Here is a 27576-nt window from a genome sequence, read left to right as displayed (position 1 = left end):
TGTGCAGGTTTGTTACATATGTATCCATGTGCCATGTTGATTTCCTGCACCCATTAACTCGTCATTTAGCATTAGGTATATCTCCTAATGCTGTCCCTCCCCCCTCCCCCCACCCCACAACAGTCCCCGGAGTGTGATGTTCCCCTTCCTGTGTCCATGAGTTCTCATTGTTCAATTCCCACCTATGAGTGAGAACATGCAGTGTTTGGTTTTTTGTAAAATGACCAATCTTAACAAAACCTCGTGAAAACAAATTCTGTTAATAAACTTGTTTTTTTTTTTTTTTTTAAATAGGGTCTTGCTCTGTTGCCCAGGCTGGAGTGCAGTAGTGTGATCTTGGCTCACTGCAACCTCGACTCTTGGGTTTGAGTGATTCTCCTGCCTCAACCTCCTTGAGTATCTGGGACTACAGGCGCACACCGCCATGCCCGGCTAATTTTTCATATTTTTGGGAGACACAGGGTTTCACCATGTTGTTCTCAAATTCCTGACCTCAAGTGATCTGCCTGCCTTGGCCTCCCAAATTGCTAGGATTACAGGAGTGAGCCACCATGCGCAGCCAAGACAATTGCCTTTTTTGTGGGTCTTCAAAGACGCTTTATGTAACTGATGTAATCAATCCTTAACTGTCACAGTATCAAATGAAAATGTAATTAATAATAATCTGAAAACTGCAAGGTGTTATTTCTTATTATATGTAAATGTGTATATGCAAAATCTGACTCAGGAGCCAGTCAGTATTTCATGGCAGCATTTCCTAAACTGTGTGAGGTATATTATAGGTCAGAGAAGTATTAACAGGTGTTATCGTACACTAAACATTTAGAATTCACAAAAGCAACAAGCTCTCATCACTCTCGAATTGTTGGAATTCAACAAAAAATGTATAATCCTCATATTTGGAAACACTCTGTTGCTCCTAAATTAGAATATTTTAAAACTCATTGTTAATTACCTCATTTTTGGATTGCTTACTGATTTTCTTGAGAAGTCCAGTATTGGAATTGTATATTTTGCCATTGGATTATTTGGTTATTCCTGGCAGTCTTTAATTCCTTTGTACACTCATTTTTGTGGTCTACTTTACCTCAACTACATAACACACCTCTTGAGTTTCTGTTGATGATCTGTGAATACATTCATTCTTTTAACACTCACAAGATATAAACCGCTACGTGTCAGGCACTATTCTGGGCACTTGGGATGCAACAATGACAAGCAACACCCTGCCTTGTGGAGTTTACATGCTAGCATGGGGAGAAAGACAATGAACAATAAGCATACTAAAATTAGCCACATGTTTATTCGAAGATGATATATGCTATGAAGAAAAAGAGTAAGGCAAGGGGGATTGTGAGTAGGGAGGGGATAGGTTGCAATATTAATTAGGGAATTCAGGGTAGGCCTCATAGAGATTCAGGCAATGACTTAAAGGAGGAAAGAGACATCCAAGATGATCTATGTAGTAGGAATGTTCCAGGCAAAGAAAACAAAACAAAATCCCTAAGTCAGGGGCATGCTTGATGCATTAAAGAAACAGGAAGGAGGCCAGTGTGGTTGGAACAGAGTAACAAAAGAGAAGAGCAGATGAACCCAGAAAGGTAAGAAGGGGTCATATGATATAAAGCCCTGTGGACATCTGTAAGGACTTCAGCTTTTACTCTGAGTATGCAGAGGAATCACTGCAGGGATTTGCACAGAGAAGGGACATGATCTGACTTCTTTTAAGAGATTGCTCTGGTTGCTATGCTCAGGATGAACTCCAGGAGGACAAAAGTAGAAGCTGAGAGATAGGTGGGAGGCTACCTCAGTAATTCAGGTAGTTCAGATGGGAGGGGGCAGGGGATAGTAGACAGCAGTGGGAGTGGCAAGAAGTGGTTACATTCTGGTTATAATTTGAAGGCAGAGGCACAAGCACTTCCTGATGCGGTACACAAGAGGAAGAGAGGAAGGGAAAGGATGCATTTTCTATCAACTGAGATGGGGTAGGGTAGAGAAGCAGCAGGTTTTAGTGGAGGCAGGTGCAGAGAAAATATGCCCAAAAGAAGTTCAGCTTTTGGGCATATTAAATTTAAGCTATTGATTAGACATCCAGTGGAGATGCTGAGTATGTAGCTGAAGTTCAGGGGATAGAGGTCTGGGCCAAACATATGCATTTGGGAGTGAACAGCATATAGATGGAGTTTAAAGCCATAAGAATGGATGAGATCATCAAGACTGTTAGTGTAAGATGAGAAGGGAGGAGAGGTGAAGAGAAGATTGCTCCCTCGATCACAGGAAGGCTAAGAGGTTGGGGAGAAGAGCATAAACCAGCAAAGAAGATTGAGGAGGTACCTAGGTGTCAGGAGGAAGACCAAGAGACTGCAATTTCACTTGAAATTAATGGTGAAAGACTATCAGGGAGGGTGTGCATATGTCAGCATCCAGCTGGGAGACTGAATGCAGATAATTTAATGTAAATAGTAATTAAGTATGAAGTTGTTAGCAAGGTCACAAAAAAGGCAAAAAGAGAACTGTAAAATATCACAAAGGTAGCAACTGCAACGAAGAAAAACTATAACCTCTAGGGCTGGGGGAGCAAAGGTATGAGTTTTAATTATTAAATAAACTTAGAGAAAGAGCCCTACAGAGCTGAAACTCAGACTTCTGAGAAGCAGGTGCTACTCAACTGGTTTGAGGGACTGAGAGAGAACCCCTGGATTCCTTTGTTTAAAAAAGGGTGCTAGCTATCTGGGGTTTGTGTCTGTGAGAGGACTATGATGAGGCAGTATCCATTTCCTAAGGCTGCCCCACAAATTACCACAATCTTCATGACTTAAAGCAACAGAAATGTGTCATCTCCTAGTGTGGAAGCTAGAAGCCTGAAATCAAGGCATTGGTGGTGGCAGGGCGATGCTCCCTCTGGAGGCCTTGAGGAGGAATCTGTTCCCTGCCTCTCCTAACTTCTGGTGGTTGCCAGCAATCCCTGGCATTTCTTGACTTGAAGATGTATTGTTCTAATCTCTGCCTCTGTCTTCACATAACCTTCTTCTAAGGACACCTTGGATTTAGGGCCCACCTTCATCCAGTATGACCTCATCTTAACTAATTTCATCTGCAAAGATCCTATTTCCAAATGATACCAGATTCTGAGGTTCTGGGAGAACATGACTTTTTGGAGGAAATTATTCAACCCATACAGACAGATTCTGCAACTGTGGGAAAAAACTGCAAACTGGAATCATCTGCTGAAATATGAAGAAACTGCCTCTTCTGGGGTGAAGAAGTTTTTCTAAGGCATGACACCCACAACAACTGCATGCAGACAAAAGCCCATGAAAAGAGAATGAGAAAGAGCAGTTCCCTTCTTCCTCCTCCAGCTTCCCAGTCTCTCTCATCTCCCTCTAGTGTCTCCTATTGGCAGAGCCTACCATGGAGCCATCTCAGGAATATAGTCTGTGGAGTCCCATCTCTAGCATCACAAATAGAATGTAGAAAGGTAGGTTAGGAGCTAGAGAATATCTTAATAATCAGCACAAGAAGGACGTGATTAACTATGTCAGAGGTTGCTGACCTATTCACTAGTATCTATTGAAGAAACGTTTTTGGAGCCAGGCACAGTGGCATACACCTGTAGTCCCAGCTCCTTGGGAGACCAAGGCAGAAGGATTACTTGAGCCCAGGAATTTGAGGCTGCTGTGTGCCATTAGGCCTCTGAATAGCCACTGCATTCCAGCCTGGCCAACATAGCAAGACCTCATCTCTTAAAAAAGTTGCTGATAAATATAGAAATACGAGAACTGTGAATTGTCTCCTGAATTTAGCTTCAGTTGTTTCCTGATCAAATAAGTTGAGGAAATTCTGTTGTCGTGCGTTTTGTTGGATTGGCCAGGCATTTCAGCACTTTGGGCAGCTCCCTTCCCGTGGGGCTTGGCCAATACTGACATTAGAACAGTTAACAACTGTCACACACAGGCAGGCATCTACAAAATGCTCATAGTGCTACCTACAGCTATCACATATCCTGTCACTCCTCTCTACTGACTTTTATTCTGATGTTTGCAAATGAGTTAAAGTCACCTAAGAAATGAACATATTTCTAGGGCCTTCCATAGACTACATAGAATAAAGTTAGTCATGATGTATATACTTTTTAAACATTTCTGGATTCAATTTGCTAGTATTTTCCTGAGAGTATTTGTGTCTATATTCATGAGGGATATTGGTCTGTAGCTTTGTTTTCTTGAAATATCTTTGTATGGTTTTAGTATTAGACCATAATACTAATACTATACTGTCCTCATAAAATGAGTTGGAAAGTGTATCCTTTTTTGCTATATTCTAAAAGAGCTTGTGTAAAATAGATATTATTTCATCTTTAAATGTTTAGAAGAATTCATCAGAAAACACCATAAAATTGTACCAATCTCCTAGAACTGTGAGGTTTAAATAAGATAATGCATACAAACAGTCTAACAGCACCCAGGCATTCAATAAATATGTTATTATTAATCTATTAATCAAACTTAATATAAGTAACTAGCATATTGCTAGAAGAGCATACAACTGTCTGGTGAAGCTATGGCTGTCTTTATGTGCCATAGGCTGACATGCAAACCAATCTAGGTTGGCCAGAAGTAGTAATGGTGAAAACTCCAGAGATTAACATAATCTGAAGGAGAAGAATTTTAGGTTTCTTTGCCACAATCATTATATTCCCTTCTAAGAACATAGTGAGGGGGCATTAATATTTAAGATAATTTCAGTATTATACTACTTGAAATATTTTGTTTTATAAATTATTCTTTAAATTTCTATGTGCTCAGGAAAAACATAACGCTATTTACTAGAGTCTTTAAATTAGGAATAAGCTCAGATGCAGGTGAATAATATATCAAAGTTTCTCTCCTTCTTTCTCTCTCTCTCTCTCTCCCTGCTTTGCATTTCAGTGACTACAAAAAGGTATGAGAACTAAATACAGAATGGTAAATAATGAATCAAAGGTGCTACAACTTTAGAGACCCATTAAACAAAATACTAAATATTTCAGCAGTTTTAATTATGCATTATTGCGTTCTCCTTTTTTTTTTTACACATTCCTATATGGTCTTATGGACTGATACTCTAACAGAATGGGGAGAGGAAGCAGTGACATATAACAGGTGCTCTAAAAAAAAAAAAGCACTTTGTCAACGTCCAATAGAATATTAATGAACAGAACTAATAAAAAAACAAAATCTAGCTCTTCTAAACGTTAAGGCTGCCTCTGGATATAAACAGGCCTCAAGACTTGGCAGTTCTAGGTTGGTGATAATCACCGAAGCACATCAATGAAAGAGACTACTAAAGTCAGGGTCATGTTTTTCTGAGTGATTAATAACGTATATTTATTAAACATCTCTCAACCAGGCTACAAGTAAACCATCTAAGCCAAACGAGTCTTTATAAGGCTCTCACATGGCTCCGCAGAACACACAGATTCCCTTCGTATATGGGCAGAACTTGGGTTTTTAAGCCAGACAGGTATAAAAGCTCTATTTAAAGCTCTGTGACCTTGAGCAGGTAATATGTGTTCTCTGGGTTATGCCCTTTCCTTTCTAAAATGCTGATTCATTCCATCTATAGTGATTATGCCAAGCCTTGTGTCACCTTCTGGGTTCACCAGAGTGAACCTTCAAAATACAGACAAGAGAATGAGCATTCACAACATAGAGTAATTGTTACTGGATAACACAACCCACTGGGAGGGTGCACATTGGAAGGGTGCCTAAGGTGGATCTTAGAAGACAAGGAATGACTTCCCTAAGGAAATCATCTTTAGTTGAGTCCTGAAGATGAGTGACAGTTAGCTATGTGATCTGGTGGGTGGGTGGGAGGTGGAGAGTCTCCAGGCAGGCATAAAGGATCAGAGGAGGCAGAGGAGAGCATGATGCCATCAAGGACTTGAGGGAGCCTACTACTGTGGTTCTGGTAAAGAATTGCTAATTTATATTAAGGGAAGAAATAGCCTTTGGTGATTTTAAACACAAGAACAGACATGGTGTTTTTGTGTTTTACAAAGGTCATTCAGGTAGGATAATGGTATGAAGATGGACAAAACTGAAGTCCAAAGATCCTGTTAGGAAGTTGTTATATTATTCCAAGTGAGAGATGACAGTGACCTGGAGGGTGTGATAAAAACTAAATACCACGTGCCTAGCAGCACAGCAGCGTGTGTTGGGAGCCTTGCAAATGTTAGTTGCCTTCTTTCTTCTTCCCCTTCTACTGTCTCAATGTCCTCATAGTCATGCAGTAAAGCCTCTCTCCAATGAATAAATTTACCAAAAAAAAGTTCTTCATAGCAGAGACTTTCATGTGCCAATAGGTTAAACATATATTCTATTTTACCTCTATTTTTGGCCCCCTTTGGATGAAATTTCTAATAAATGTTGATGTAAAAAACTATGAGTATGTCTGAGTTTCTTATAATGAATTTTATCATAATTATTAGCAGTCACTGTCCCTGACGTCAGCTGCTACATTGTCTTCATAGCATTTAAGTACTGTTTGAAAGTCCTTCTGATAGTTTCATTTTTTATTTGCTAATTGTCCATCTCAACCCCTCTAGACTGTAAACTCCATGAGAACAGGCACTTTGTCTTCTAGGTTCTACCTCCCACAGCTGGGGCAGTGCCTAGCACTTAAGAGACATGATAAATACATATGGGCTAGCCACTTCACAGAATGAATGAAGAACAGAATTTCATCTCTACAAAGTAATGGAAATTGGCCACTCCTAACTGGTATTTCTACCTCAAGGCTGTTCCTGCCCTAAGCCACTGTACACCTGATTTCAAGTTACTCTTACTAAATGTGTGGTTCTGATCAAGGTAACTTCTGCTGAAATTGAGCCCAAACTGCTGCACCTGACCTTCACAGAGTCCCACCCACCCTTCAGCTCAATCTCCCACCACTACCTGTGTATCTGTCCTCTCTCCCAAACCAAGAGGATCACTCACCACTCCCCAAATCAACCAGGGCGCTCCACCTCTGCACCCCCATTCACAAGATTCCCTCTCCTCATACATCCTGCATCTCCCTCTTTTGGCCTGACAAAACTTACCTGCACTTTAGGGACAATGTCAAAAGCCATTTTCTAAACCGGTGGTTATTAAATGAGGGCAATTTTGCACTCCCTCCAACCCCCAGCCTTGGGGACATGTGGAAATATTTGGAAACATTTTTGGTTGTGACAATGCAGGGGAAAATGCTACTGTCATCTAGTAGGTAGAGGCCAAGGCTGTCATAAGCCATCTTACAATGCACAGGACAGCCTCCGTCAACAAAGAATTATCTGGTCCAAAATGTCAGTAGTGCTGAGGTTGAGAAACCCTACCTTGAGCAAACACTGGACTGCCGCCTTCAAACCACCATGGAGTCCTGGGCTTCTTTTACTGAATCCTCACTCTGTTGCACAGGGCTGATAGACAACTTGTCTGAGCTCTCCCTCACAGGTATGCATGCTTCTTGAGATCACAGGCTGTATCCCACCCACCTCAGTTCTCCTAATTAGCATAGCATATCCCTTGCACAAGGGAGATGGTCAATTTGTTGATTGATTGAAATTTCTATTTCACTTTTTAAAATGTTTCAATTATCTCCTAATGTTTATTTTCTTCAATGCTGTTAAGAAAAGAAAGTAGGCATTATCTTTTGGCATATGCCCTTTAAATACTTAAAGACTGTTATTAAATCACTGGTGTGACTTCTTATCTCTAGAGAAATTCCAGCACCTTTTATGATCCCATAGGAAAGAGTGCCCTTTAAAGGCAATAACAGATGCTAAGTTGAATTAAATGTAGTTTTGATGCTAGTTTTCTTACATACTGTGAAGTTGCATTTATTTCATTTAGCACAGCTGTAGCTTATGAGCTAATAAGCAAATAAATAGCCAGATTTGACCTCCAGTTGACCCAAAGGCAGCTTTACACAAATCAGAACTAAAAAAAGGTCATGATTTATCTAAAGCTCCTGCTTTTCCTATTATCCTAATATTTAACAAAGCTAAAAAGAATTTGCTAATTTTATGGCTAATTGATATAGTAAATGCTTACTGAGCATCTTACAAATAAAATATTTTGGCCAGTTTGCTGACATGGCTGTACATTCAGAGACTTTGGGCATGTTCTAAAAATTCAAATAAGAGCCAGAATTTACATCTAACCACAACTCTCAATGTTACCGCTTCTGAGACATGAGAAATCTGTTAGCCTAAAAAATACACTCTCAGAGACACATATTAGTTCTTAGAATTAAACTTGAAATGGTGGATGAGAAATTCAGCTTGGATGAAGAGAAGGAAAACCTGGTATGATCAGAAAATACAATATGAATCCTTCTTATCGTTAATAGAAGGTTAAGCTGAACTACCTTGAACATAAACCCAAATGGCCTCTAGAGCCTGTAGGCTAAGAATGAAACCAATAGTTAGCCTGAGAAGCTGTTATGTTGAGAAGCTAGAGATCTTGATTCCCAATGCTGTCAGTCAAAGACACAGTGAAAACTGCTATGAAAGAGAGTTCTGTGTTGTCATATGTCAGCCAGACTGAAAATCAGTGGTTGGTTATCCTGAGAGAGAAGAAGGAAACCCTTAGAAGCAGAACAGTGTGATCAGAGAATCCTGAGAAGGCATTTAATGATGTCATGATTTCCTCAGTGAAGATGTTACAACTCATCACTAGCAGCAACAGGACACGAAGACAAGACGCATACACACACACACGAGCAAAAGAAAGCACTACTATGGCAAACAGGAAGTACAGTAAAAGTAATTTCAAAAACATCACTAGGAGTCTCAAGAGCTCAGGTATACATTTTACAGCACTTCAATCTTAGGCAAAGATAGTTCATCATATAATTTTTTTATTTTGTAGTACCCAATTTCAAAATTAGTAAGAAAAAAAATTCTAAGCCAGCAGATCAGATACAGGATGAACTGTTATTTTCCATCATATCTGGGACTTTTATTAAGTGAAATATGATGTTACACCAACTGTCTGACATGATAATCAACATAGCAACTCATAGGGTAATAAGGTAATAATATATAATATGGTAATAAGGAAGTACATAATACCCCAAAGCTGGGAGCAAATAAATTAGTTCTTCATTGCAAAGCATCCCTTTAATCTTGGCTCAGATTCTCTCCATCAGTGGGTAATTTAGGCAGAGCTCCAATGCCTCCACATCTTCTAGGGCCAGCAGGTTTTGTGATGTCAGCCCGTAAGAAGAATCGCATCATTCTCCTGATATTAAATAAAGGTGCAGGTATAAGATGGCCTGGATTCATGTCTCACATTTAATTATATTAATCACTGGCTTTTCTCCTCAGGCTTTCTGGGAAGTGGATGTTAACCTTTACAGGTTTACTTTTATTTGTTTTTTTTGTTTTGTTTTGTTTGTTTTGTATTTACTACTGTTGGATATAATCAAACTTTGTGCACACACATCTGTATGCCAAAAGGCAGGCATGATCATTACGCATCAGGTTCAGAGTAATGAATGTTTGGGAAAACAATTAGCTGTAATGTATTTATCAATAAATGAGGATAGCTTTGCCCCAAGAATAATGTCTTCTGCATGCCACAGATAAAGAGTGTGATGCCCTTATCAATACTCCAGCTTTAGATAAAAAGGCACACAGAGCAGCACCTGTTATTTAGTCCTGGGTCACTCTTTCAATGTCTTCTTATTTATTCCTTCTGAATTACCCTTAAATCAGTTCCAATTAATAGGAAAATATAATGGAGCTTATGGACAAAGATCGGTCACTAGGCCTTCAGCCCCTCTTTTGTAAGAGTCTCTTCAGGAAGCAAGTCAGGAAGCTCCCACTCTCATACACAGAAGACTCTTGCAGGGGACTCCCACAGGAAACATTCTCTGACGGTGACCTCTAAGAATAACAGAATTTAAAAAACAGTATTAGAAAGAAACCATCAGATTCCTACTGGGCATCTCCCACAGTTTTTGAAGCAGCCATCTTTGAACACCTGTTTCTTTTCTCTCTAAGCTTCCCCTGTTTCTACTCATTACTAATCAAAATTAGAGCTGCACAGTAAAAAACTCAGGGCCTTCACAGGAGAAGCCTTTGGACTGCCTGGGTTTCAGGTGAGCCTCAAAGGCAGAATTATGGTAAAGGCTTGCACATTTTCTCCAGATCACCCATCTCTGTAGGTAGGCCCAGCTCACACACTACCCTCTCTCAACTACTGAGAGAGAAAGAATAATGTGACATCTTCACAGAAAGAACATGTTCCCTTCAGACACAATGTTAAGATTGAAGAGCTCTCTGTATTATATCCTGCTCCTTTCCCACCTCCAAATATGTCAGCTTACTACAATATGGTGCTAAAACATAGAGGATTTAGAGATGTTCAAAAGCACCTAGTAATAACATATTTAGCAATGCCTTATTAAATAATATTCATAGATAATATAATCTACCTCTACACATAAATTTAAGATATCAACATAATGCCTTAAGGGGAAATAGAAGAATTAATAACAAATTATGTTTTAAAATATGTATAGGTTCCAGTGTAACAACTCTCAAATACAAAATGAAGACATGGGATGCTAATATCTAAGTGTAGAATCATCACAAATGTAACAAATGCCAATGTAGACAAATATAGGTGTGCTTATTAGCAACTTAATGTCACAAATAGGTTTGTCACCAGTGGTAATGTGATTTGCAGAAATGATGAACAACTCTCAGTAAGACTTTAAACAAAACAAAACGTAGTCTTCCCTTGATTTACAAGTAGTTTTACTCCTGGAAAATTTACAACATATCAAAATTGTGCAAAAGATACTGTGTTTATATATAAAACAAAATACAATTCTAGGCTTAAATTATTAGAAACAGATTTTTTACCTAAATAGATATCTGCTGAGACACTGGAAAACTGCAATATGCAAGGTAAGGCCTTGCTTATGTGGAACTGTACTGTGCACTGTAGGTCTTTGGTCAATGGAATGTGGGCTGAGTGGCAGTGCACCAGCTCTGAGTCTAGGGTTAAGAGGCAGGTATTAGCTTCAGAGAAACAGAACCAAAAGGACGCATATGGATATAAATATAGAGAGATATAATAAAGAGACTTGTTATAAGGAATTGGCTCATGCAATTATGGAGGCTAAGAAGTGCAGACCCAGGACGGCCAAGGGTATAATTTAAATCAAAGCCTGAATCCAAAGGTAGAAGATCAATGTCCCAGCTCAAAGACAGTCAGGCAGAGAGAAAAAATTCTTTCTTAATCAGCCTTTTATTCTATCCAAGACTTCAACAGATTGGGTGAGGCCTAGGAATCTGCTTTGTTCAGTCTGCCAATTCAAAAGGTAATCGCCTCTAGAAATACCCTCATGGCCAAACCCAGAAATAATGTTGAACCAAATATCTGGGCACCCATGGCCCAATTTAGTTGATGCATAAAACTAATCATCACAAGGCATCACATGTTTCTGCTCACATTTCACATACTTCTGCCACCTCCACACAGAAAACATGAACTGGGTAATTTATTAACCCAGGAGGATAAAAGACCTGAATTCAAAATGCAACTTGAAAAAACCCCAGCCATGCTCAGTCTAGACCACCTAGCCCTCAGCCAATTTACAGATTTGTAGATGAAAATAAATGATTTTTGCTTTATGTCGCTAACTTTTAAAGTGGTTGATGTAAGCAGCATGATGTGGCAGTCAATGTCTGATATATCCAATGAGACCGTTTTCCTTTTTTCTCAGCATAAAGAATGCAAGTATTGTTAAAAGAAGAATAGGAAAAGCCAATAAGAAATTTATGATATTGGACATGGAATTGATAGATATTAGGAAAAAGAAGCAATGGGTAAAATATAGGGAAAAGATAGAAGTTAACCAGTGCAATATAAACATAAATGCTTAATCCAAGCCATATGAGTTGCTGGGTATTAGAAAAACCCTTCAATAAATCATACCTATGTGTATTTCATGAACTCACTCCCCTACAATCACTTGGAAAGATAGAATATGCAAAGTTTCTGTATCCTGACAGATTCATGTAAAAGCAGGCAGAGATGTAGTAAGGATTAAGACCTGTAGTTTTCACAAAATAAAGCCTTTGTTATCAAAATTCAAATCAGAATTCATTTATCCTTTTAGATTCTAAACACATACAGCATTAAGTAATGAGTAGGCCCAAAGAAAACCCATGAGTAATTCATTTTTTTATCAACAGTTTTGCTTTCAAAGGGATTGGTATTTTCCACAAACCTGGCTTCTATCACTTAGTTATTTTACAAATTAACTAAATATACCATTCTATCTAGTTACTAACGTTCTGATATTTTTAGGGCTCTTATTCAATCACAAAGAAAATAAATTATGAGTTTAAAAAACTTGTATATAACCACAGGCAACTAATCTTCCATTTTCTAATGAAATAGAAATGATTCTTAAATAATTCATATATATTTTTAAAGGTCTTTGGATAATGCCACATGACTTTGTAAGACTCTATATAAAATCTTGACTGACCTTTCGAGAAGTCAAAGCAATGAAATAAATACAATTAGATACAAGAATCACAGAGTCTACAAGATAAAAACAAACTAGTGATGATAAATAACTATGCAATAAGTTTGACAATCCAGATAAAATTGACAAATTTCTTTTTAAAAGGCAGCACACTAAAGCTGACATAAGAAGAAGCAGAAACTCTGGATAGCCTTTATTAAAGAAACTGATTTGTTAATTAATAAGAGGCATATCAGTGAAATTCTACTACTTCAGTTAATAATAATGTATCAGTAATGGCTCATCAACTGTGACAAATCTACTACACGGATGCAAGAACTGGGAACTCACGCGGGTGGAGTAACTGGGAACTCTGTACTTTATTTTCAATTTTTCTATAAACCACTCAAAACTATAAAGTCTATTAATTTAAAAGCCTCTGAAACTGTACATTTCATTTTAAACAAAAATTAAAATGGAGTATAGACCCAATTATAAAATGTAAAACTATAAAATCTCTAGAAAAAAACATTGAAGGAAATCTATATAACCTTGGGTTTTTTGGTGAGATTTTTAGATACCATACCAACAGCATGATCCATGAAAGGAAAAAAAAAGAAAAATTGGACTTTATTAAAATGTAAAACTCTTTTTCATCAAAAGACACTGTCAATAGTATAAAAAGACAAGCCACACTAGGAGGAAATATTTGCAAACACGTATCTGATTAAATACATATCTGGTATCCAAAATACACAAAGAACCCTTAAAACTCAACAATAAGAAAGCAAGCAACCCGATTGAAAAATGGCAAAATATATAAATAGACACTGCACCAGAGAAGATATACAGAAGGTGTGGTATGCAGAAAAATGGTTCCCCAAAGATATATTCACTTCTTGATCCCCAGAACCTGTGAATACTACATTACATAGCAAAACATGCAAAAGAATGTTCATAGATACTTTATTGATAATAGCTCCAATCTGGAAACAACTCAAATATCTACCAACAGATAAACAGAGAAACAAATTATGGTATATTCACATAATGTAATACTATGCATTCAGTAATAACAAAGAATTGACTATTGATACACAAAAAAACACGAATCTTTTCAAAAATATGGTGTTAAAAAAAGGAAACAGACACAAGAGTACATACTGTATGATTCCTTTTATTTGAATTTCAAGTATAAGCAAAACCAATCTGTGGTGATAAAAATTAGGACAGTGTCTCTGGGAAAGAAGGAAATGAATGAAAAGGGATACAGGGAACTTTCTAAGGTAATGGAGATACGCTTTTGGCTACACAGATGTATACACTTGTCAAACTGATCCAGCTATATATTTATGATCTATGTTTTCAGTGGATAAAAATTATACTATCATGAATTTAATTGATAAAACAAAATCATTGCTCAGGAGACTCACAGTTTCTTATAGTGCTGAAACTCCAAAGACATTTTATTTATTTATTTACTTGTTTGTTTGTTTGTTCGTTTACAGAGTCTCACCGTGTTGCCCAGGCTGGTCTTGAACTCCTAAGCTCAAGCAATCCTGTTTCAACCTCCCAAGTAGCAAGGACTACAGGTGTGTGCTACTGCATCCAGCTCCAAAAACATTTCTTGAATAGACAGTAATGAATAGGGCAATGGGTAATATAATGAGCAACATCCTTAAAATAAATATGGGAAGTTCCTTAAAACTGTTCCTTGGAATAGTGATGTCAAAGGGAAAGACATTAGAAGCAAGTCTACAAGGGGGAAAAGTAATTTGATAAGAGCCCAGGATTCTCCAACGAGTTTTCTTGGTCTTGTGATAAGAATTCAGAATATTTAGTACAGAGAGAGGGATGAATGCAATGTGCTTTATCCAGATCACTGCGGCTCAGAAGCCAGCTGATAGAGGAGAAACTTGAAGAGTCTGGAAGTCAGTTTGTTGCATCCCGATTCACTGGAATGGGTTCAAATTTGGAGGGTAAGAAGAATAAGGCCCAGGTCTAAAGGACCGCGCAAGAGCAGTTTTGTGAAATTCTGGACAAGGCATGGAGGTCAAATGATAGAATTGCTCATGAGGGGCTTAGAATTTGGTCACAAGTGAAGCTGCTTTGCAGGGCCAACGGCTAAGTGTGCAATTAATTAGGGGCTCTTTTCTCTGCCTCTACCTTGTGGACTAAAAACCTTGTGGACTGGAAGTTCTGGGCACCCAAACAACATTCTGGACACAGTCACGCCACTCGCATGTCCACTGGCAGAAGCAAGACTCTGCCAAGCAGCTTCTCAGATCTTGCGCATGGAACAATGAAATTCAGAGCAGGAGAGGAAGAACTTGATAAGCACCTCCAAAGGACTGAAGTCAGGGTAGTGGGAGATAGTTATGACTGGAAGGAGCATGCAAGGGACCTCTGGGGCATTAGGAATATTCTTTCTGATGTTTGATGGGTGCTCTATAAAGAGACGTGTTCAGTTTGTGAAAACGCAGCTATACCCTCATAAATATGCACTTTTCTTTCTATATAATATGCCTTAATAAAAAAGGTTTAAAAATAATTTAAAATGCTTCCAGCCCCTATGTGTCCAGTGCCAGGAGTTACAAATATCTCAGTGGCTTGGCCTCTTCCTCAAGGTATAAGAGTCTAGCAGGAAAATACACATAGAGCACCCACCATGACATAATATGAGAAGCACTCCACAGCTGGAGCTGCAAGGGGCCTAGGAGAGACTGAGAAAGAGCTGTGGAGTGTCATGAAAAGGAACCTTTGAGCTGAGGACTGAAGGATGATTAGGAGACTTTTCCATAGATAAATATGTGTATGGCAGGAGTTGGGGAAGAAGAGATGGTAGGGGGGAGAATATTCCCAGCCCATGGCAAGAGAAGATTAAAAAGAATGCCAATCTCCTATCTCATCAAATACACAGTCATAGTAGAGTGAAAAAATGTGCTTAAAAGCAAAATATTCCAAGTATCAATACAGGCTTTTGACAGCTATTGGACAAATAAGATTTATTGAGGGTGGGGGTGGAGGAATGGGGGTCGATCCTCAGCTCTAATGACCTAAGTCAGCAATGAACAGCCCCTGCTCAAAGGCCACTGTATTGAGTGTTTATAGCCATGTTCCTTTTTCATTCAAAATGAAAATAGTTGTATTGAGTACCAAAGCAATTTACGTTCTCACAACTTAGATGACCTCACCTACATTATTGCCTGGAAAAACATCCATGAGAAAAACTGGCACCGCTTTTTTAGCCACTAGAACACTAATACTTACACATGCTTGAAAAACAGCATTGCAGGTGTATATTGGAATTAATATTTACCACCTCTACTGGTGCCTTAATTACAAAAGTCATGTGTGCTTATTGTTGAAAACTCAAACAATTCAGAAATATATAAAGTAAAATATGTAAGGTCCTTTCCATACCATAAAAGATAAGAGAGTTTGATCTTTATTCTTCCAAACTCTGTAATGTACCTTAAATTCTTTTTTTTTTTTTGGCAGAATTTTAAGATGTTTTATTGTTATCATCAATTCTTTTATAATGCAACATATGTGTTTCTAAAAATCATTGAGCTATGCAAAATTGCACAATAAAGGGCTTATGGGAAAAAAATCAGGTTAGAGACACAGCACTCAAATTATCATCTGTGAAACTCATATGAAAAACATAGGTGCCAATAAAAATAGTTGCATGGTTTTATACATGTTAAATTATTAAAAATGTATCTATACTACAATAAGTGTGGTGCATTACCTAGAAAAAGATCTGAAGCTTTCTGGGTGCTGGAAGGGTTACGGCTTGTGAGTTACCATGAAGTGGTAGAAGGACAGCAGTCAGAAACCCTACAGACATTTGTAACACCAGATGTGAACAGTATAGTTTATAATGCAGGAAATGAACTGACATAGATGTTGAGGGGTGTGTGTGTGTGTCCACGCACATGCGTATGCATGAGTTTTGTATATTCCTATGTGGCTTGTCTCAGCTGTGTGAAGCATTTTGTGTTCACCCTGTGTTTCATGTGGACATAGTTGTACATAAGAAAATCTCAAATCTGTGCTATATTCAAAATTTTCAGTATATCAATCTCAATGGAACAAATTCACCTTATCAAAACAAACATTATAGCAGAACTGATTCTATGATCTATTCCCTGAATGAAAGTCAATGTCCCAGGCAAAACCTGATTTTCAGAGATACATTTTATAAACTCAAAAATTGCAATAGGTCCTCAAGTCCCCTCCTAACATCCATAAAGTGCCCATTGGCTTCCAAATACGGGTGAGGGAGGGAGGGTGAAGTTTTCCTAGAAAGTCTTATCTTTTTTTTTTTTTTCCTTAGTATTTATTGATCATTCTTGGGTGTTTCTCGGAGAGGGGGATGTGGCAGGGTCATAGGATAATAGTGGAGAGAAGGTCAGCAGTTAAACACGTGAACAAAGGTCTCTCGCTTTCCTAGGCAGAGGTCCCTGCGGCCTTCCTGTCCCTGGGTACTTGAGATTAGGGAGTGGTGATGACTCTTAACGAGCATGCTGCCTTCAAGCATCTGTTTAATAAAGCACATCTTGCACAGCCCTTAATCCATTTAACCCTGAGTTGACACAGCACATGTTTCAGAGAGCACGGGGTTGGGGGTAAGGTTATAGATTAACAGCATCTCAAGGCAGAAGAATTTTTCTTAGTACAGAACAAAATGGAGTCTCCTATGTCTACTTCTTTCTACACAGACACAGTAACAATCTGATCTCTCTTTCTTTTCCCCACATTTCCCCCTTTTCTTTTCGACAAAACCGCCATCGTCATCGTGGCTCGTTCTCAATGGTCGCTGTCTCTTCAGAGCTGTTGGGTACACCTGCAGAAAGGCTGTCACTTCACACTTGGAAGGTTGCACAGTGGCCAGGCAGAGGCGCTCCTCACTTCCCAGACGGGATGGTAGCCAGGCAGAGGCACTCCTCACTTCCCAGACGGGGCGGTCGGGCAGAGGCGCTCCTCACTTCCCAGACGGGGCGGTCGGGCAGAGGCGCTCCTCACTTCCCAGACGGGGCGGCCGGGCAGAGACGCTCCTCACTTCCCAGACGGGGCGGCCGGGCGAGGTGCTCCTCACTTCCCAGACGGGGCGGCCGGGCAGAGGCACCCTCACTTCCTAGACGAGGCGGCCGGGCAGAGACGCTCCTCACATCCCAGACGGGGTGGCGGCCGGGCAGAGGCGCTCCTCACTTCCTAGACGGGGGTGGCGGCCGGGCAGAGGCACTCCTCACTTCCCAGACGGGGCGGTCGGGCAGAGGCGCTCCTCACTTCCCAGACGGGGCGGCCGGGCAGAGACGCTCCTCACTTCCCAGACGGGGCGGCCGGGCGAGGTGCTCCTCACTTCCCAGACGGGGCGGCCGGGCAGAGGCACTCCTCACTTCCTAGACGAGGCGGCCGGGCAGAGACGCTCCTCACATCCCAGACGGGGTGGCGGCCGGGCAGAGGCGCTCCTCACTTCCTAGACGGGGGTGGCGGCCGGGCAGAGGCACTCCTCATTTCCTAGACGGGGCGGCCGGGCAGAGACGCTCCTCACTTCCCAGACGGGGCAGCCGGGCAGAGACGCTCCTCACTTCCCAGACGGGGCGGCCGGGCAGAGGTGCTCCTCACATCCCAGACGGGGTGGCGGCCGGGCAGAGGCGCTCCTCACTTCCCAGACGGGGCGGCCGGGCAGAGACGCTCCTCACTTCCTAGACGGGGTGGTGGCTGGGCAGAGGCTGTAATCTTAGCACTTTGGGAGGTCAAGGCAGGCGGCTGGGAGGTGGCGGTTGTAGCCAGCCGAGATCACGCCACTGCAGTCCAGCCTGGGCAACATTGAGCATTGAGTGAGCGAGACTCCGTCTGTAATCCCAGCACTTCGGGAGGCCGAGGCGGGCAGATCACTGGAGGTCAGGAGTTGGAGACCAGCCTGGCCAACAGGGCGAAACTCCGTCTCCACCAAAAATGCAAAAACCAGCCGGGAGTGGCGGCGGGTGCCTGCAATCCCAGGCACTCGGCAGGCTGGGGCAGGAGAATCACGGGAGCCCGAGGCAGGGACGTTGTGGTGAGCCAAGATCAGGCCACTACACTCCAGCCTGGGCAACAGAGGGAGACCGTCTCAAGAAAGGAAGGAAGGAAGGAATGAGGGAGGGAGGGAGGGAGGGAGGGAGGGAGGGAAGGAAGGAAGGAAGGAAGGAAGGAAGGAAGGAAGGAAGGAAGGAAGGTCTTATCTTAAAGGATCATCTGTTAATATTCAAAATCTTAAATTCTTTTTAGTAGAATCATACTATATTGATTCTACCAAATATATATGTTTATATTCTGGTCATAAATTGCTGTATTTTTAACTAACAACATCTTCAAAATATTTCCATTTTACCGTGTAGGTTCATCTCATTCATTTCAGTGGCTGTGTAGTATTTTGTTATTTGGATTAACCATAATTAATGTGATCAGGTTCTGATAGACATACAGGTTGTTCCAATTTTTCACCACTGCAAAGAATGATGCAATAAACATACAAAATTCTGATGAGTATTCTGATACCTCTGAGCATATCTAGAAGGGGAGGAACTAAGAAGTCTCTTGGAATTTTATCTCATCTTGGAAGCTGAGCAGGGTCAGGCCTGATTAGTACTTGAGTGGAAGACTGCCTGGGAACACGAGCTGCTGTAGGCTTTAAAAAAAAAAAAAAGTCTCATAGAAAGCTCATTCTGAGTGAAAGGCAATTTGAGGCCCATTATTTATGGTCCTAGGACAACGGACCTGCATTAGAGAGGGGAACTGACTGTAAATACAGGACACTGTATCACTTGGCGTGTCTGTACACCAGCCCTCATACATTCACACATTCTCTAAACTCTCCAGGGACACCAAGAGCACAGGGCAGCATCAGCAGATTCCACAACACTGAAACCAAGGCATTCTGGGCAGCGAGAGGCAGGCTAGGCAACATTGTGGTGATGTTGTTGCAGGGACCAGAGCAGGGGACAAGAACTACAGGAGCAATCTTCAAGGAATCAAAGAATAGTGAGGAATCTTTGAAGCAGGCTGGGAATGCCACAATTGGGGTCAGACGAGAACCACAGAAGTGATAATGGTTGCTACTGTGAGTCTGTAATTTCTGCCTTCATATGGATGTGGCCAACAGGAAACACAGGTTGCAGATTTAATTGGATGCTTCAGAAAGTAATAGTCTTTACACTTAAATTGTTTTGTGTTCAATGCAGCTAGTGATGTGTTTAATATGCATTGACTGGAGTATGCTGTCTTGTGTTGAAAAGAATGGTGTGAGGGCAAACACGACAATTGCTCCATGGATTTATTAGAATATCACTTCTTAGATATGAAGCACAAAAATGAAATAAAGAAAATTGGCATGCTTAGAACTACTAAAAAGTGATATTAAAATATGTGTATTTTAAAAGAGGCTAGTCGGAGCTTGAAATGACAAAGTGGGTCACCTTCTCTACCCACTGCCAAAATGCATGGCTGTTCCTTGCTGCAGAAGCTCCTGTGCTGTGTGACTCAGCTGGGTAATTTAAAGCAAAGAATAAAACATCTCAGATATTTCTCTTAGATAAATTTTAGCCGCCCGAAGTTCACTACTTATCTTGCATAAATTTGCAGATTTTAAAACCTAAATATTGGAAGAGATAGCATCTTAGAAATCAAGCTGCTAGTGTTCCCGGTGTTTCTACAAAGGCAGAACTAGAACTTCAAGTTCCAATTGTTCAGCAATTATAGGAGCAGTGATGGCAGTGAGGATTCACTGCAGTCACCAAAGAATAGGAGACCTAAGGATATAGTCTTTAAAAGCTCCAGATGCTCATCCAAAGGTCTGAACACACTAGATGATTGTAATCAGGTGAAGACAGGCACGATGTAGTGGAAAGTACACTGAACTAGGTGTTTGATTACTTGGTTTAGTTAATTATAAGCCATGCATCTCAGGAAAATCACAAGTTCTCTGAGTAAGGAGAGGGCCAGGGTTACCATGAAGACTAAATACAATGCTCTGCATGCATTTGCTGGATACAAATATGCATAGCTTAACAAGACCACCTACACAATTGGCAGGGCCCAGTGCAAAAGGGAAACATGGGACCCCTTGCTCACAGAATTTCAAGAGGTGATAGCACAACACTAAACCAAATGTAGGGTTCTTCTAAATGGGAAGCTTAGTGTGACTGTTCAGGCTAAAGACCCATGAAGCTGGCCCTAGGTGTTATCAGCCCACAGGTAGGTGCTCTTTGAGAACATGACTTTTGTAACTGCATAGCTGAATCCTCCAGACTACCTTGTGTTTGGCAAATACTTGGGAAACATTGATTGCTTCTGAAATTGCAGTATAATGAAAACAAAGTGAATTTTATACATCAAAAAGGTATCCTCTCATTTTACAAGATACATATGGAGACAAAAGAAAAGGTACCTTTTAAAGTACAGTGCCTATGAAGTAACATGCTAGGAGCTTTGTGTATATTTTCCTTATGCAATCTCTACATGCAATCCTAAAGAGTAGATTACAAAATCATCTTTTCACAGCTGAAAAAATTTAGGCTTAGAGAGGTTAAGAAACTTGTTCATGGTTAAAAAAGCTCAACGTATCTGATCATTAGAGAAACGCAAATCAGAACCACAATGAGATACCTTCTCACACCAGTCAGAATGGTGATTATTAAAAAGTCAAGAAATAATAGATGCTGGCAAGATTGCAGATAAATAGGAATGCTTTTCCACTGTTGGTGGGAATGTAAATTAGTTCGATCATTGTGAAGACAATGTGGCGATTCTTCAAAGACCTAGAACCAGAAATACCATTTGACCCAGCAATCCCATTACTGGGTATATAACCAAAGGAATATAAATCATTCTATTACAAAAACACATGCACATGTATGTTCATTGCAGTGCTATTCACAGTAGCAAAGACATGGAATCAACCTAAATGCCCATCAATGACAGAGTGGATAAAGAAAATGTGGTACCTATACACCATGGAATACTATGCAGCCATAAAAAGGAATGAGATCATGTCCTTTGCAGGGACATGGATGGAGCTAGAAGCCATTATCCTCAGCAAACTAACGCAAGAACAGAACACCAAATACTGCATGTTCTCACTTATAAGTGGGAGCTGAACAATGAGAACACATGGACACAGGGAGGTGAACAATACACACTGGGGCCTGTCGGGGAGGGACTGAGGGAAGAGAGAGCATTAGGAAAAATAGCTAATGCATTCTGGGCTTAATACCTAGATGATGGGTTGATAGGTGCAGCAAACCACTGTGGCACATGTTTAGCTATGGTACAAACCTGCACATCCTGCACATGTATCCCAGAACACGAAATTAAAATTAAAATAAAAAAAAGAAACTTGTTCATGGTTATACTGTTTTTCTCCAACAGGTCATTAATTCATTTGATAATATTTATTGAGCTCCTACTATGTTCCAGATACTATTTCAAACACGAAGGACAAATCAGCAAGATTAATACAAGACCAATTTATCCCTAATCCTGTCCTCAGTCTCCTAGGGTTTGTAGATTAGTGAAGGGGGACTGGCATTAATGAAAGAATCCCATTTTTTTTTTTAAAACAAGGAAATTGTAAAATTAGTGAGCTTCATAAACAGGATTGCTAAATTTGGCAAATAAAAATATAGGACACTCAAATAATTTTAAGTTTTCAATAAACAACAAAAAATGTTTTAGTGTAAGTATGTCTGCTATGGTCTGAAAGCTGGTGTCCCTCTCAAATTCATATATGGAACTTAATCCCCAATGTGATAGTATTAAGAGGTGAGGCCTTTTGGGAAATAAGTAAGTCATGAGGGTTCCACCCTCATGAATGGGATTAGTTCCCTTATCAAAGAGGCTGAAGGGAGGTGCCTTGCCCCTTCCATGTGAGAACATCTATGAGGAATAGGCCTTGACCAGACACCAAATCTTCTGGGACCTTGATCTTGGAATTCCCAGCCTCCAGAATTGTGAGCAATAAATTTCCATTGTTTATAAATTACCCAGTCTAAAATATTTTGTTATAGCAGCTGGAAGGGACTAGGACAATGTCCCATGCAATATTTGAGACATATTTATACTTAAAAATTTTTATTGTTTAACTAAATTCAAATTTAACTGAGCATCTTATATTTTCTCTAATAACTTTATGAGGAAAAGTACACTGTATTAAAAGTAACCTCACAACAGAGGCTTAGAGGCTGGACTGAAATCTGATGAGCAGAAGGAGATAATATGGTAGAGGTAAGTTGAGGCAGGTTGCAGAAGGAGACTGATGATTGAAGGTTGCTGGGGACGGAAGTGGTTTGGGGCTCATGTAAAATGAGGCGGCAGAAGTGAGCAGAGGCCAGACCACCTAGGGCTCTGAAGGCCATGCAAAGGTTTTCAGCCTTTATTACACTCAACTGACCTGTCATTACAATGTTCCTTCTGCCAATGCCCTTCCCTTCTTTGATACCAAATATATAACTGTCTCCATGGAGTCATTCCCAACCACCCATGGCACTCACTCCTATGGCTTTTACCAAAGAAGTTAGTCCTCTTTACATCTGTCTCACAAAACAGAATGGTATTTCACTGAGGGCTTCCAGCAGATACTTGGTAAATATTAAGGAGGAAAACATAGCTTAGAAAGTCCATGCATTCTGGGTTCTTGCTATGCTATGTAGTACAAGTTCAAGTGCATCTGCATATGTGGTTCCCCTAATGATAACATCCAACTCACTTGGCAGAGCTTGATAAACAGCACATTCTGGGCCCAACCATGGAACCATTAACTTAGAATGTCTAGAATGGGGCTCAGAAATTCCCACTTAAACAAGCTCCCCAGAAAAATATGATATAGGCAACTATTTGAGAATCACTGGTCTATTTGGCTACTCTAGGATTCTAGGGTTTCCAAACAGTGGAAAATGATAAGAGAAAGCTCTCTTGGTTTCACTTGTCATAAATCTCACTGTACTCTTGACTTGTAAGAGCGTCCAAGGTTGTCAGAAGACTGAAGCCCATTCCTATAGTGTCCAGTCTTAATCATTTGTATTATATACTATCTATGGGAAAAGATGTAGTAAGCATAACGCGCATTAGGTGATCAACATAAAATATTTTAAATGTCATACTAAATTGATCCGAGTATCTTCTTTATATTAAGCAGGAATTATTTTTCAAGTTTGATCCCTCAAATTGTTTTAATTCATACATCTAATGGCATAATACAAAATCTAATGGACCATTTATCTACAAAAACGGAGCCTATAGCTTCATGTAAAATTTTAACATGAGTTAATTTATTTTAAAAACACATTTTCTATACTACTTATAAGCAAAGTTCAAACTTAAAATATAACTCATCATATATTTCTCTATTTCCTGGAAAGAAAGGATATTAGAAGTAGAAAGGACCAAACCATCCAATCCATCCTGTCCATTTATTTCATTTTGTTCAATTCCTCTCAATAGGGAAGCCATCCTGAAGTGCAAATACTACTGCTGTCCCAAATTAGGAGGGGTTGTTTGTGATAAAATAAAATTGTGTTTTAGTATACCATTAAGACGTATTTCTAGCAAGAATTAAAATTGTAACTTCATATTCTTAGCTGTCTCAAATAAAGAAAAAACCTCCAAATTCAAACCACTGCAACATTTCACGCTGGTTGCTCAACTGTGCAGAGATTGAAAAAGCAAAGCAAAAACAAAAACAATGTGGCAATGTTGCATCAAAACTATATATACCTGCCAGGGGCTGCCTTTCCTGGGTTTACAAACAGACTTCATTGAAATGATGAGTTTGTGTTTAAACGGAGAATACTATGTATGCTGTGAACCACAGTCAAACAGGAACCTCACCAACACGGAACCAAGAAACACGCTAGTGTATTGAAGGTTTTCCCCTGATATAGCTGCACAGAATAAGAGGCATTTTGCTTTCACTCCTCACAGAAATCTACCATTATATGGAGTAATATGAATAACAACAGTGGACTGGTTAAGGAGGCATTTTGACAAATCACATGCTTTTATTCATACAATATGTCATCAAGTTTGCTTAAGAATAAGAGCTAACACTCCTAATTAGAGGAAATGGGTTTCCTGGTACTTGTCGTCATGTGATATATTGCACATGATGATGCCTTTGCTGTAATCTCCTGGAGATTGGGAACTGGATCCTATTATTTGAAGCATTTCCACACTTAAGGAATATGATAGGGTTAACAATGAATAGGATTTTTACTACAAGCTCTTAGGCCAGTCTGCTGCTCAGATCAGAGAAGCTACTTTCACTGTCATTGGGTCATGAAAAATAAATCTGATTTCTCCACTACATGAACAAAACACTCAGATGTGATCCAGAGCTTCTTTTTTTCCTTCTCCAGACAGTCAGCAGCTAATGGCATTTGATTGCATATTAGACTGTTAGGAAAAGTCTATTGTCTGCATTTGCTCACATTGAGGGCCAAATTTCATTAAAAAAACAATGCTGGGAAAAGTCTCTAGAATTTTTTAAAAGATAAAATTGTGTGTGTGTGTGTGTGTGTGTGTGTGTGTGTGTGTGTGTCTGTGTGTGTAAGGGCTTTGTTTGCTAATATTTTCCATTCATAGAGAATTTATATTTCCAAAGCCAACGCTCTCTGAGATTATCTCTTTTGTCTTCAAAACAACTCTGTAAGGTACATAAGAGCTAGTATAAGCTATTTTTCACATTTCTCAGAGGTGGAAGATGAACCCAAGAGGGTAAGTAACCTGCCCAAGGTGACATAACACAATATTTGGGGAAATGGTGACTAGCATCTGTGTCTCTGGGTTCCTTGATAACTGCCTTTCTTCCTCTCTCCCTTCCTTTCTTTCTTCTTTCCCAACCCGGTCCACTTTCATTCATTTTGCCTACATACTGCAGATTTGGGCTCCTTCAGTAAAGCCAGTAGAAAAACTTTGTCACTGGGTTTCCAGAAAGTGGTCTTTAAAAAAAGAATAGAATGGATTCTGGATTTGATTTATTATTTTCCACCAGAGAATGCATTATCAGTAGTGTTTTTAATGCGTATTTTTATGCCATGAAAGAGGAATGCGGCACATTGTTTTGTAAGACATTCTTAAACCTCACTTAGAGGCCAGGCCTCCTGCCAAAAATCCTGCAGAATGGTGGCGCAACGCGTTGGCACTACAGAACGTCACGAACCTCAACACCTAGGCGTTCACATGAAAACTTGCCACGAGCACGAGGCCTTTCGGAACTTGCCATGGAAAATGAGTGAACACCTGAGAGATTAATGCCACATTCTTCAGAATTAAGGAGAAGAATTAAACGGAAGCTACCGCGCTACCAGTCAGCTAAGTATGAAGGGAGTAGGTTCAGCGGGAGAGGAGACCATCGGGGCATCCCGGACTCGGAGCCTTAAAAGACGCCCCATCTCCTCGGTCCCCCGGGGAGCGGCCGGTAGCTGCGGCGCCTTCCCGGCACTGCGGCGCACTGCGGAGTCGCCTGCCCGCAAGCCCAGGCCGTGCGGGGCTTTCCTCGCCGCCCCGCGCCGCCGCAGTCCTCCCGCCCCCCGCTGCCCCGCCGGGTCGCCGCTCTCCGCGCCAGGCGCGCCGCGGGGCATCCATCAACCCAGAGCCTTTGACGCACACACGCGCGCTCCCAGACGGAGACTCCGTCGCCTGCCCCCACCCGCCACCCCCGCCTGCCCCTCGCGGGTCCGCATTTGCATCACTCGCACACGTAGCAGGTGACGCGAGCGCCCCCAGCTCAGGCCGTCCAGGCTGCACCTCCAGCCCCCGTGGCTCAGCCCCTCTCCCCCCGCCCCCGCGCGCCGCCTAAGGTCCCCGCACGCCCACAGATCTGCTCCCGATTGTTCATCTGCCGCGTGGTGCTGGCTGCCCCAAGCCAAGTTCATCCCCGTATTCCGCAGTCCCCCTGGGCCCAGCCGGGGGCGCTCCCCGCGACGCTCTGGAGAAAAGCCTTCCCAGTTCTAGAACCCAGGCGGAGGGGAAAAGGCCCACTAAGAGAAAGGGTCAGAGGGCCGGCTGATGGCTTTCACTGCCCTCATCGCCATCTAAGATTACCTCGGTAGCTTGTTTACTGGGATCGGTCCCTCTCCCCTCTGAGCTTCACAGCCTCGGGTTTGCTTCGCCTCGCCTGGCGCACAGTAGGCGCCCAAAAGGTTTTTGCTGAATGAAGGCGTTGTCACGTAGGAAGGGCAGGCGCTGACAAAGAGCCTCAGCCCCGCGGGCTCCCCTGCTCTCCAGCCCTCCCTTGCTCTCGCTTGGACGCTAGACAGGAGCTTCGGGAATGTATGTGGAAGAGTTTGTAAATTCATGGTGTTTCTTTCAGGCTCTCTCAGCACTTACTGCGGCTACCTCTGCTCTCCCGCCACCTGCACGTCTGCAGAGGGATCCCCGCCGAAAAGTTGAGCCTAAGGCTGCTATGAAGGTATAGGTCCAGGTACCTAGCCCGGGGCTCCGAGCTGCTAGATTTGAATCTGCCTATCCCTGCCCGTCAAACCACACAAGCAAAAAAGAGCGTGGCGGTCGCTGCAGACGCGGCCCCTGCATCCCCGCTGCTGCCCGCCCACCTCCTCTGGGAATCCCAGATAAAGTGCGACTCAGTCCCCAGACCCACCCTAGCGAACCCGGGGGTCGCTGCATCTATTTTACCCCTACTTTCCTGGTCCCTCCCCAACAAAGGCGCCTACCCAGCAGCGGGCACCTGCAGCCGCTTCCCCGGGGGCAGGCGGGGCAAAGTTGCGCTTCCAAAAGGCTGCAAAAACTTCCCCAGGCTGCAGCGCCGGGCCACCAGTCGGAAAGAGAAATCCAGCAGCGGGGAAAAGTCTCCCCGCGGATGCCCGTTTCACCTCCCCCACTCACCGCTCCGGCCGTCTGAGACCCTTGCCCTGAGTGGTGTCAGCACTGCAGCCGCCTCCGTGCGGGCGCCACTCCGGCTCGCTTCCCCGGGCTGCCTCCGTCTGCCACTCTCGCCTGCAGCGCGCGGAGTGGTGACTCCTCTGAGCGTGTCAGCGGCTAGAGGAGGGGCGGGAAAGTGGC

At 41.5% G+C, this 27576-nt stretch overlaps 1 protein-coding gene across 2 annotated transcripts in view; it reads right to left on the bottom strand.

The window, feature by feature from the left end:
• Positions 1 to 27576, bottom strand: part of SV2C (synaptic vesicle glycoprotein 2C) — a 261367-nt gene extending 233791 nt beyond the window's left edge. For both annotated transcript variants that reach the window (XR_004026754.1, XM_003266080.4), the window contains exon 1: positions 27400 to 27576. The gene's annotated coding sequence lies outside the window, so the exon portion shown is untranslated. The remainder of the gene's footprint in view (positions 1 to 27399) is intronic.

Source organism: Nomascus leucogenys, chromosome 18, assembly GCF_006542625.1.
Source record: "Nomascus leucogenys isolate Asia chromosome 18, Asia_NLE_v1, whole genome shotgun sequence".
Lineage (NCBI taxonomy): Eukaryota > Metazoa > Chordata > Mammalia > Primates > Hylobatidae > Nomascus > Nomascus leucogenys.
This window is presented reverse-complemented; position numbering and strand designations above follow the sequence as displayed.